Raw genomic sequence first — 10,701 nt, 5'->3', positions numbered from 1 at the left:
CGTCAAGGGGGGGGTACTGTCACGGTTTCGGCCGAGGCTGCTCCTCTTCCTTGTTTGGGCAGGCTTCGGCGGTCGTCGTCTCCGGAGTACTAGCTGCCACCGTTCTATGTTTCATGTTCATTTGGTTTTGTCTGTTCATAACACCTGTCCCTTATTTGTGTCTTAATTGTTCCCTTATTTAGTTTTGTGTGTTTGGGTCAGGTGTTATGCGTGATTGTTTATGTCAGCCTGCTTCTACGAGTTTGTTCTCTCGTTATTGTGTATTTTCGAGAGCTCGCACTGTGTGCGCTTTTCTTGTTGTTTCCGCACTGTGTTTTTGTGCGTAATTGTTCGCGCCACCCGGTTGGGTTGGCGACTGATATTTGTGTTTGGACTTTAGTAAAGTTCTGTTGAAGTCCTCCTGGTTTCCTGCGCCTGATTCCTACTCATCCACCTACACCACTCTGACAGTGCAATATATATAAAACAGTGTTATACTGTGTAACCGTGTTGCTAATAATATATTAGTCGCTGATCATGTCCTTGGCAGTGAGAATGTAACACTATGAGTTGTGAAAGTGTGCCATAGGTCATTGCACTGGTATAGCTAACTATTAATATTGTTGTAGAAAAACATTTAGATGTTTATGTGGAATAGTATATGTTAACACCCTTGTTGATGCATGCCAATGTGTGTGTCAATGCAAAGAAAATCTAAACTACATTGTAACAATTCATATACAATTCAGTATGAAAATGTATGCACTCACTAACTGTAAATCGCTCTGGATAAGAGCGTCTGCTAAATGACTAAAAATGTTTAAAAAAAGGTAAATATACTGTATCTACATGTAACTCTCTACAGAATGTAGAATATATGTTTGGAATAGTTGGTGTTCCAGTCATTGAAGTAGCTAAGGCAGCTCAAGCCTCAGGAATCAAGTATGTGGGAATGCGCAATGAACAAGCCATAAGCCACCTTTTTATTACTAAACCAGCTCTCCCCAAATCATGTGATATTAACTACCCGTACATAGACTACAGGAGCGTGTAGTGTGTGAGGGTCAGTTTCATAGCTTTTTTGCATTGCTAATTATGTCTGCCTGTCTGTCTGACCCTTTATGTGTCTGTCTGCCTGTCTTCCTGTCTGTCCCTCTGTCTGTCTGTTCCTCTCCAGTCCAGGTGCGTGTCTGGTTGTGTCTGGACCGGGACTCATCCATGCACTTGGTAGAATGGCCAACGCTAACATGAACTGCTGGTATGCTAGAACTCCACAAACAGAAGACCCTACTACTCATGTTCAGTGGTCCTTTCAAAAGAAGGGATGCTATCCGCACACTGCAAAAAATGATCTGAGGACTCCAAACTATCTCAGATTGTCAGTTGATGTCATTGTGTGATACCTCTCTCTCTGTAGGCCTGTGATTGTTATTGGAGGCTCCTCCGATCAAAACCAAGAGACCACTGGGGCGTTTCAAGAGTTTCCACAGGTACCGATTGAACCATGATATTTATGACTTTTGAACATTAGGGGGTTGTTTCCCAGGACACAGATTAAGCCTAGTCATGGCCTAAAAAGCAAACTCAATAGAGAATCTCTGTCTGGGAAACTGGCCCTAGCAGTTTAATTGCTGAAAGAGGAAATAATTTGTTATTTGTGGTCCTCTTTCTCTGTCAGGTGGAGGCATGCAGATTGTACAGTAAGTTCTCTGCTAGGTCGAGCAGTCTGGATATGATCTCCTCAGTGGTAGAGAAGGTATACAGTCTACTCTGACTCCCTCTGTGTAGTCCTCTTCATATCATTTGGTATCACCTGCAATTGTCTTTTTTCTGACCTCTAATTTTCCAGCTTAGCAAGGTACCTTAACTGCTTCATAAGAGCACAGCACAGCCTTAATTGATCTGAATTTAAGGGTGTTTGGTATGTCTAAGGCAGCACGCACTAGCATGTATGGACGTCCAGGTGCTGTATACGTAGACATATCTGGGGACATGGTCAATGCTAAATTGGACAGGAGCAGAGCCAGGTTAGTGGCCATCACTGTCTTTCATCCATTTAAAATGTATACTAATGTGTTACTGTTGAATATGTATACCTCTGAATTCACATCACCGTAGTCATTTTTATTTTATCTTGTTATACCTTTTAACGTCTGAAGTGAACCAGAAATTAAATTATATATAATATTCTCATCAGTGCCCTCTTCACGACTGTCTTGGTGTGTTTGGACCATGATAGTTCGTTGGTGATGTGGACACCAAGGAACTTGAAGCTCTCAACCTGTTCCACTACAGCCCCGTCGATGAGAATGGGGGCGTGCTCAGTCCTCTTTTTTTTCCTGTAGTCCACAATCATCTCCTTTGTCTTGGTCACGTTGAGGGAGAGGTTGTTATCCTGGCACAACACGGCCAGGTCTCTGACCTCCTCCCTCAACGTGACCCATGTTATACGGTCAGATATACCACAGCTTTCAGCCAATCAGCATTCAGGGCTCGAGTCACCCGGTTTATAAAAGGGAACGTGTGTGTGTCAGCCTTAGCATTATGTGGTGGTGCCTGGTTATTTCTGTTGTGTTTAGCTTGAGGTTTGGCCACTCCTCCAGCTGCTGTTACATGTGTCACGCACAGCGCTCTTCCTGTCGTGTCGTTGCTGGTATGTTGTAGTAACGTTCCACATACGTTATTTATGTCAAGGTCAATGTCAAGGTTGATCTGTGTGCTGAGGAGATGGGGAACAACGTGCAACCTGCTGCTGCTCTCCTGGGGGACATCAATACTATTGTCAAGCAGGTAACACAACACAGTCCTGGGGGACTGGAGATCCTGGTTTGAATCCAGGCTCTGTCGTAGCCGGCCGCGACCGGGAGACCCATGGGGCGGCGCACAATTGGACCAGCGTCGCCTAGGGTAGTGGAGGGAATGGCCGGCTCAGTTCGTAGAGCATGGTGTTTGCAACGCCAGGGTTGTGGGTTCGATTCCCACGGGGGGTATGAAAAAAAAAAGTTACGTATGCACTAACTGTAAGTCGCTCTGGATAAGAGCGTCTGCTAAATGACTTAAACATGTTAAATGTAGAGGGCCCCGTAAACAGTTCCACAAACGTCAGCATGAGTGCGCTGACTGTGGAAGCACTAATCACTGGACCAAAGCTCACTGTCAGATGCACCAGCTGTGCGTCAAGTGCTTTTCTCCGGGCCACATGAGCTTTGACTGTAGTGAGGCTGGGCAGCGACAGAACCCTGGATGTGGACAGACTGGCAGGTCTCAGGAAAACTAGAAAGCCTCCGTTCTGAGGAGGGCAATGTGGGGCATTCTTATTTTTCCTCCACTGATGATGATATCCAATCTGTTTATTCTTACTTTTGTGAGTCAGTACCCAAGAACAACACAGTCATTTTTCAGAACACAATGAGAATTAATCAGAAAGACAGTTTGTTTTACACCACTGTGCTAGTACAGGATAAAGTTGAGCTGAAGGGGATGTTAGATAGTGGGTCCATGGCTACTACTCTGCGCGCAGATATTGTACCTCGGTTGAGGGAGGCAGGAGTGGTAGAGGGGAACTTTCTAGCTCCTTCAGACATTATCCTGGTGGATTGTGGTGGGAACAAACTAGCCCAGTGGGCATGTGTGACTTAAAAATGCAACTTTATGGCTTCTGTTATGTAGTCCCAGTGCTTATTGTTGATGGGCAGGTTGATGAACTCATTGTGGGAACTAATGTGTTGAAGTCTCTGATTAGACAGTGAGTTTCTATGTGCTCACGCAGGTGCCCGAGAGCTGTGGCTGCACCAAGGGCTAAGCTATTGTGTGTTGTCTCTTCGTGTACAGGTATGTCATTTATTTTGTCAGAATTATGTTGTATATCATTTTACTTGTATTGTATAGTGTGTTGTTAGGCACGGAATGTGTGCATGCAGCACCTGTTCTCTTTTGCCTGACCTTCAACTAGCAAGGTGCCCGAGAGCTGTGGCTGCACCAAGAGCTAACATATTGTGTGTTGTCTCTTCGTGTGCAGGTCGAATAAAAATTATCCAACCATCAGAATTCCAGTTGTGGCAGTGTCCTAATTACGTGACCTGCCGACTGGTCAGCTCAAGCCGACCACCGGAGCTGTGCATGTGGATGAGGTGCACGACCTGCGCATGTGAATTTGTTGATGGCTTACTGTAAGTGAATATATACTGTAAACAGTGAAAGTGAATGTAGCATATTCATTAGATACAGGTATTCGTGCTTATTTGTATGTTTTGGATGAATTTGTTTATTGCATTAATTTTTTGGGGTATTTAAATGCACTAAATTACATTGTATTTTAGTGCTCTGTTGAGCCATGGAAGATTCTCAAATCCATAAGACGTGTTATGCTGGGGATTTTAGTGTGGGTAGAGGGAGGGGTGTCCTTCCATTTACACCAATTGTACAGTCAGCTCCTGGGAGTAGAGCGTTTGCTAGTCCTGAGTTTGCAAGCACTGGGAGGGGTAGGCTGTTTGTTCCACCTGACCAGGGTATCCCACCTCTGTCTTTTGAAGTACCATCATCCACAGTACTCGGTGATAATGGGATGCCTCCGAGTCAGCTTAGTGACCTTATCAAGCAGATTGGTTCAGAGATAGGAGAATCTATCAGAGCGAGTTTACTGCAGCCTGGGGTTTCAAGTCTTTCTCCTGCCCGTCCCCCTCACCAACCCCAGCAGTTTCCCCTGCCTGAGCAGTGTGGGTCAACCTTTATTGATGCGTCCAAGCTGAATCTGGTTGTGAAGTCAGATGTTAGTGCTCCACCTCTTTTTAGGGGTGATGGCTCAGATAAGTACTCTGTCCTGGAGTGGGAGGAGTTAATGGAAGTCTACCTAGAGAAGAGGGGTTACACTGGGTCTGGGAATGTTGGGGAGGTGATGTCTAGGCTCATGGGGAGGGCACGGGATGTGACCAAAGTCTGGAAGCGTAACAACCTTGTTGTCACAGATGTTAAGGCGGTGTTCAGTGTTTTCAAGCAACACTTTGGGGATACTGTCTGCTCAGGTATGCCATTAGCTGATTTCATTCAATCAAACCATAAGCTAATGAGGGTCCAATAGATTTCTGGATTAGGCTTAACAAAGCTGCAGAGGCAGCCGAACAGTACCTTGTGAGTGAGGGCAGGACCTTACCCAATCAGTGCTCAGAGTTGGCAGTCATGTTTGTACGCAACTGTCCTGATAAAGAGTTGGCCCAAGTGTTCAAGAGCAAACCCATTCGTGACTGGACAGCCAGTGAGGTACAGGATCGGTTGGATGAACTGTTAAGGGAACGTAAAGCATGTAGAACACAACTTTCACAGCAGGTTGCTGCTGTTTTTGACTGCCCTCAGGAGGGAGTGGGTCCTGTGAAAAGACCTAATGTGTCATCTTTTTCTCAATGTGGCCGTGAACCAGACCTGGCACCATCTGTATCTGAGGGTGGGACATTAAAGAAAGTTTTGACTTTGTTAGAGAAGGCTCTGGTCAGCAATACTCAGTCTGTGAGTGGCGCAGTGGTCTAAGGCACTACATCGCAGTGCTAGCTGTGCCACTAGAGATCCTGGTTCGAATCCAGGCTCTGTCGTAGCCGGCCGCGACCGGGAGACCCATGGGGCGGCGCACAATTGGACCAGCGTCGCCTAGGGTAGTGGAGGGAATGGCCGGCTCAGTTCGTAGTGCATGGTGTTTGCAACGCCAGGGTTGTGGGTTTGATTCCCACGGGGGGTATGAAAAAATGTAATAACGTATGCACTAACTGTAAGTCGCTCTGGATAAGAGCGTCTGCTAAATGAGGGCAATGTGGGGCATTCTTATTTTTCCTCCACTGATGATGATATCCAATCTGTTTATTCTTACTTTTGTGAGTCAGTACCCAAGAACAACACAGTCATTTTTCAGAACACAATCAGAATGACAGTTTGTTTTACACCACTGTGCTAGTACAGGATAAAGTTGAGCTGAAGGGGATGTTAGATAGTGGGTCCATGGCTACTACTCTGCGCGCAGATATTGTACCTCGGTTGAGGGAGGCAGGAGTGGTAGAGGGGAACTTTCTAGCTCCTTCAGACATCATCCTGGTGGGTTGTGGTGGGAACAAACTAGCCCAGTGGGCATGTGTGACTTAAAAATGCAACTTTATGGCTTCTGTTATGTAGTCCCAGTGCTTATTGTTGATGGGCAGGTTGATGAACTCATTGTGGGAACTAATGTGTTGAAGTCTCTGATTAGACAGTGAGTTTCTATGTGCTCACGCAGGTGCCCGAGAGCTGTGGCTGCACCAAGGGCTAAGCTATTGTGTGTTGTCTCTTCGTGTACAGGTATGTCATTTATTTTGTCAGAATTATGTTGTATATCATTTTACTTGTATTGTATAGTGTGTTGTTAGGCACGGAATGTGTGCATGCAGCACCTGTTCTCTTTTGCCTGACCTTCAACTAGCAAGGTGCCCGAGAGCTGTGGCTGCACCAAGAGCTAACATATTGTGTGTTGTCTCTTCGTGTGCAGGTCGAATAAAAATTATCCAACCATCAGAATTCCAGTTGTGGCAGTGTCCTAATTACGTGACCTGCCGACTGGTCAGCTCAAGCCGACCGCCGGAGCTGTGCATGTGGATGAGGTGCACGACCTGCGCATGTGAATTTGTTGATGGCTTACTGTAAGTGAATATATACTGTAAACAGTGAAAGTGAATGTAGCATATTCATTAGATACAGGTATTCGTGCTTATTTGTATGTTTTGGATGAATTTGTTTATTGCATTAATTTTTTGGGGTATTTAAATGCACTAAATTACATTGTATTTTAATGCTCTGTTGAGCCATGGAAGATTCTCAAATCCATAAGACGTGTTATGCTGGGGATTTTAGTGTGGGTAGAGGGAGGGGTGTCCTTCCATTTACACCAATTGTACAGTCAGCTCCTGGGAGTAGAGCGTTTGCTAGTCCTGAGTTTGCAAGCACTGGGAGGGGTAGGCTGTTTGTTCCACCTGACCAGGGTATCCCACCTCTGTCTTTTGAAGTACCATCATCCACAGTACTCGGTGATAATGGGATGCCTCCGAGTCAGCTTAGTGACCTTATCAAGCAGATTGGTTCAGAGATAGGAGAATCTATCAGAGCGAGTTTACTGCAGCCTGGGGTTTCAAGTCTTTCTCCTGCCCGTCCCCCTCACCAACCCCAGCAGTTTCCCCTGCCTGAGCAGTGTGGGTCAACCTTTATTGATGCGTCCAAGCTGAATCTGGTTGTGAAGTCAGATGTTAGTGCTCCACCTCTTTTTAGGGGTGATGGCTCAGATAAGTACTCTGTCCTGGAGTGGGAGGAGTTAATGGAAGTCTACCTAGAGAAGAGGGGTTACACTGGGTCTGGGAATGTTGGGGAGGTGATGTCTAGGCTCATGGGGAGGGCACGGGATGTGACCAAAGTCTGGAAGCGTAACAACCTTGTTGTCACAGATGTTAAGGCGGTGTTCAGTGTTTTCAAGCAACACTTTGGGGATACTGTCTGCTCAGGTATGCCATTAGCTGATTTCTATTCAATCAAACCATAAGCTAATGAGGGTCCAATAGATTTCTGGATTAGGCTTAACAAAGCTGCAGAGGCAGCCGAACAGTACCTTGTGAGTGAGGGCAGGACCTTACCCAATCAGTGCTCAGAGTTGGCAGTCATGTTTGTACGCAACTGTCCTGATAAAGAGTTGGCCCAAGTGTTCAAGAGCAAACCCATTCGTGACTGGACAGCCAGTGAGGTACAGGATCGGTTGGATGAACTGTTAAGGGAACGTAAAGCATGTAGAACACAACTTTCACAGCAGGTTGCTGCTGTTTTTGACTGCCCTCAGGAGGGAGTGGGTCCTGTGAAAAGACCTAATGTGTCATCTTTTTCTCAATGTGGCTGTGAACCAGACCTGGCACCATCTGTATCTGAGGGTGGGACATTAAAGAAAGTTTTGACTTTGTTAGAGAAGGCTCTGGTCAGCAATACTCAGTCTGTGAGTGGCGCAGTGGTCTAAGGCACTACATCGCAGTGCTAGCTGTGCCACTAGAGATCCTGGTTCGAATCCAGGCTCTGTCGTAGCCGGCCGCGACCGGGAGACCCATGGGGCGGCGCACAATTGGACCAGCGTCGTGGAGGGAATGGCCGGCTCAGTTCGTAGTGCATGGTGTTTGCAACGCCAGGGTTGTGGGTTTGATTCCCACGGGGGGTATGAAAAAATTTAATAACGTATGCACTAACTGTAAGTCGCTCTGGATAAGAGCGTCTGCTAAATGAGGGCAATGTGGGGCATTCTTATTTTTCCTCCACTGATGATGATATCCAATCTGTTTATTCTTACTTTTGTGAGTCAGTACCCAAGAACAACACAGTCATTTTTCAGAACACAATCAGAATGACAGTTTGTTTTACACCACTGTGCTAGTACAGGATAAAGTTGAGCTGAAGGGGATGTTAGATAGTGGGTCCATGGCTACTACTCTGCGCGCAGATATTGTACCTCGGTTGAGGGAGGCAGGAGTGGTAGAGGGGAACTTTCTAGCTCCTTCAGACATCATCCTGGTGGGTTGTGGTGGGAACAAACTAGCCCAGTGGGCATGTGTGACTTAAAAATTCAACTTTATGGCTTCTGTTATGTAGTCCCAGTGCTTATTGTTGATGGGCAGGTTGATGAACTCATTGTGGGAACTAATGTGTTGAAGTCTCTGATTAGACAGTGAGTTTCTATGTGCTCACGCAGGTGCCCGAGAGCTGTGGCTGCACCAAGGGCTAAGCTATTGTGTGTTGTCTCTTCGTGTACAGGTATGTCATTTATTTTGTCAGAATTATGTTGTATATCATTTTACTTGTATTGTATAGTGTGTTGTTAGGCACGGAATGTGTGCATGCAGCACCTGTTCTCTTTTGCCTGACCTTCAACTAGCAAGGTGCCCGAGAGCTGTGGCTGCACCAAGAGCTAACATATTGTGTGTTGTCTCTTCGTGTGCAGGTCGAATAAAAATTATCCAACCATCAGAATTCCAGTTGTGGCAGTGTCCTAATTACGTGACCTGCCGACTGGTCAGCTCAAGCCGACCGCCGGAGCTGTGCATGTGGATGAGGTGCACGACCTGCGCATGTGAATTTGTTGATGGCTTACTGTAAGTGAATATATACTGTAAACAGTGAAAGTGAATGTAGCATATTCATTAGATACAGGTATTCGTGCTTATTTGTATGTTTTGGATGAATTTGTTTATTGCATTAATTTTTTGGGGTATTTAAATGCACTAAATTACATTGTATTTTAGTGCTCTGTTGAGCCATGGAAGATTCTCAAATCCATAAGACGTGTTATGCTGGGGATTTTAGTGTGGGTAGAGGGAGGGGTGTCCTTCCATTTACACCAATTGTACAGTCAGCTCCTGGGAGTAGAGCGTTTGCTAGTCCTGAGTTTGCAAGCACTGGGAGGGGTAGGCTGTTTGTTCCACCTGACCAGGGTATCCCACCTCTGTCTTTTGAAGTACCATCATCCACAGTACTCGGTGATAATGGGATGCCTCCGAGTCAGCTTAGTGACCTTATCAAGCAGATTGGTTCAGAGATAGGAGAATCTATCAGAGCGAGTTTACTGCAGCCTGGGGTTTCAAGTCTTTCTCCTGCCCGTCCCCCTCACCAACCCCAGCAGTTTCCCCTGCCTGAGCAGTGTGGGTCAACCTTTATTGATGCGTCCAAGCTGAATCTGGTTGTGAAGTCAGATGTTAGTGCTCCACCTCTTTTTAGGGGTGATGGCTCAGATAAGTACTCTGTCCTGGAGTGGGAGGAGTTAATGGAAGTCTACCTAGAGAAGAGGGGTTACACTGGGTCTGGGAATGTTGGGGAGGTGATGTCTAGGCTCATGGGGAGGGCACGGGATGTGACCAAAGTCTGGAAGCGTAACAACCTTGTTGTCACAGATGTTAAGGCGGTGTTCAGTGTTTTCAAGCAACACTTTGGGGATACTGTCTGCTCAGGTATGCCATTAGCTGATTTCTATTCAATCAAACCATAAGCTAATGAGGGTCCAATAGATTTCTGGATTAGGCTTAACAAAGCTGCAGAGGCAGCCGAACAGTACCTTGTGAGTGAGGGCAGGACCTTACCCAATCAGTGCTCAGAGTTGGCAGTCATGTTTGTACGCAACTGTCCTGATAAAGAGTTGGCCCAAGTGTTCAAGAGCAAACCCATTCGTGACTGGACAGCCAGTGAGGTACAGGATCGGTTGGATGAACTGTTAAGGGAACGTAAAGCATGTAGAACACAACTTTCACAGCAGGTTGCTGCTGTTTTTGACTGCCCTCAGGAGGGAGTGGGTCCTGTGAAAAGACCTAATGTGTCATCTTTTTCTCAATGTGGCCGTGAACCAGACCTGGCACCATCTGTATCTGAGGGTGGGACATTAAAGAAAGTTTTGACTTTGTTAGAGAAGGCTCTGGTCAGCAATACTCAGTCTGTGAGTGGCGCAGTGGTCTAAGGCACTACATCGCAGTGCTAGCTGTGCCACTAGAGATCCTGGTTCGAATCCAGGCTCTGTCGTAGCCGGCCGCGACCGGGAGACCCATGGGGCGGCGCACAATTGGACCAGCGTCGCCTAGGGTAGTGGAGGGAATGGCCGGCTCAGTTCGTAGAGCATGGTGTTTGCAACGCCAGGGTTGTGGGTTTGATTCCCACGGGGGGTATGAAAAAATTTAATAACGTATGCACTAACTGTAAGTC

The 10,701-nt window shown here is 46.4% G+C and overlaps 1 pseudogene across 1 annotated transcript in view; it reads left to right on the top strand.

The window, feature by feature from the left end:
• Positions 1-1,211: 1,211 nt before the first annotated feature.
• LOC311126381 (2-hydroxyacyl-CoA lyase 1-like) overlaps positions 1,212-10,701 on the top strand; it is a 128,832-nt pseudogene continuing 119,342 nt past the window's right edge. Inside the window, exon 1 of the transcript in view lies at positions 1,212-1,237. The product of the transcript in view is annotated as a 2-hydroxyacyl-CoA lyase 1-like (transcript). The remainder of the gene's footprint in view (positions 1,238-10,701) is intronic.

Source organism: Coregonus lavaretus (genome assembly GCF_964263955.1).
Source record: "Coregonus lavaretus genome assembly, contig: HAP1_SCAFFOLD_172, whole genome shotgun sequence".
Classification (NCBI taxonomy): domain Eukaryota; kingdom Metazoa; phylum Chordata; class Actinopteri; order Salmoniformes; family Salmonidae; genus Coregonus; species Coregonus lavaretus.
This window is presented reverse-complemented; position numbering and strand designations above follow the sequence as displayed.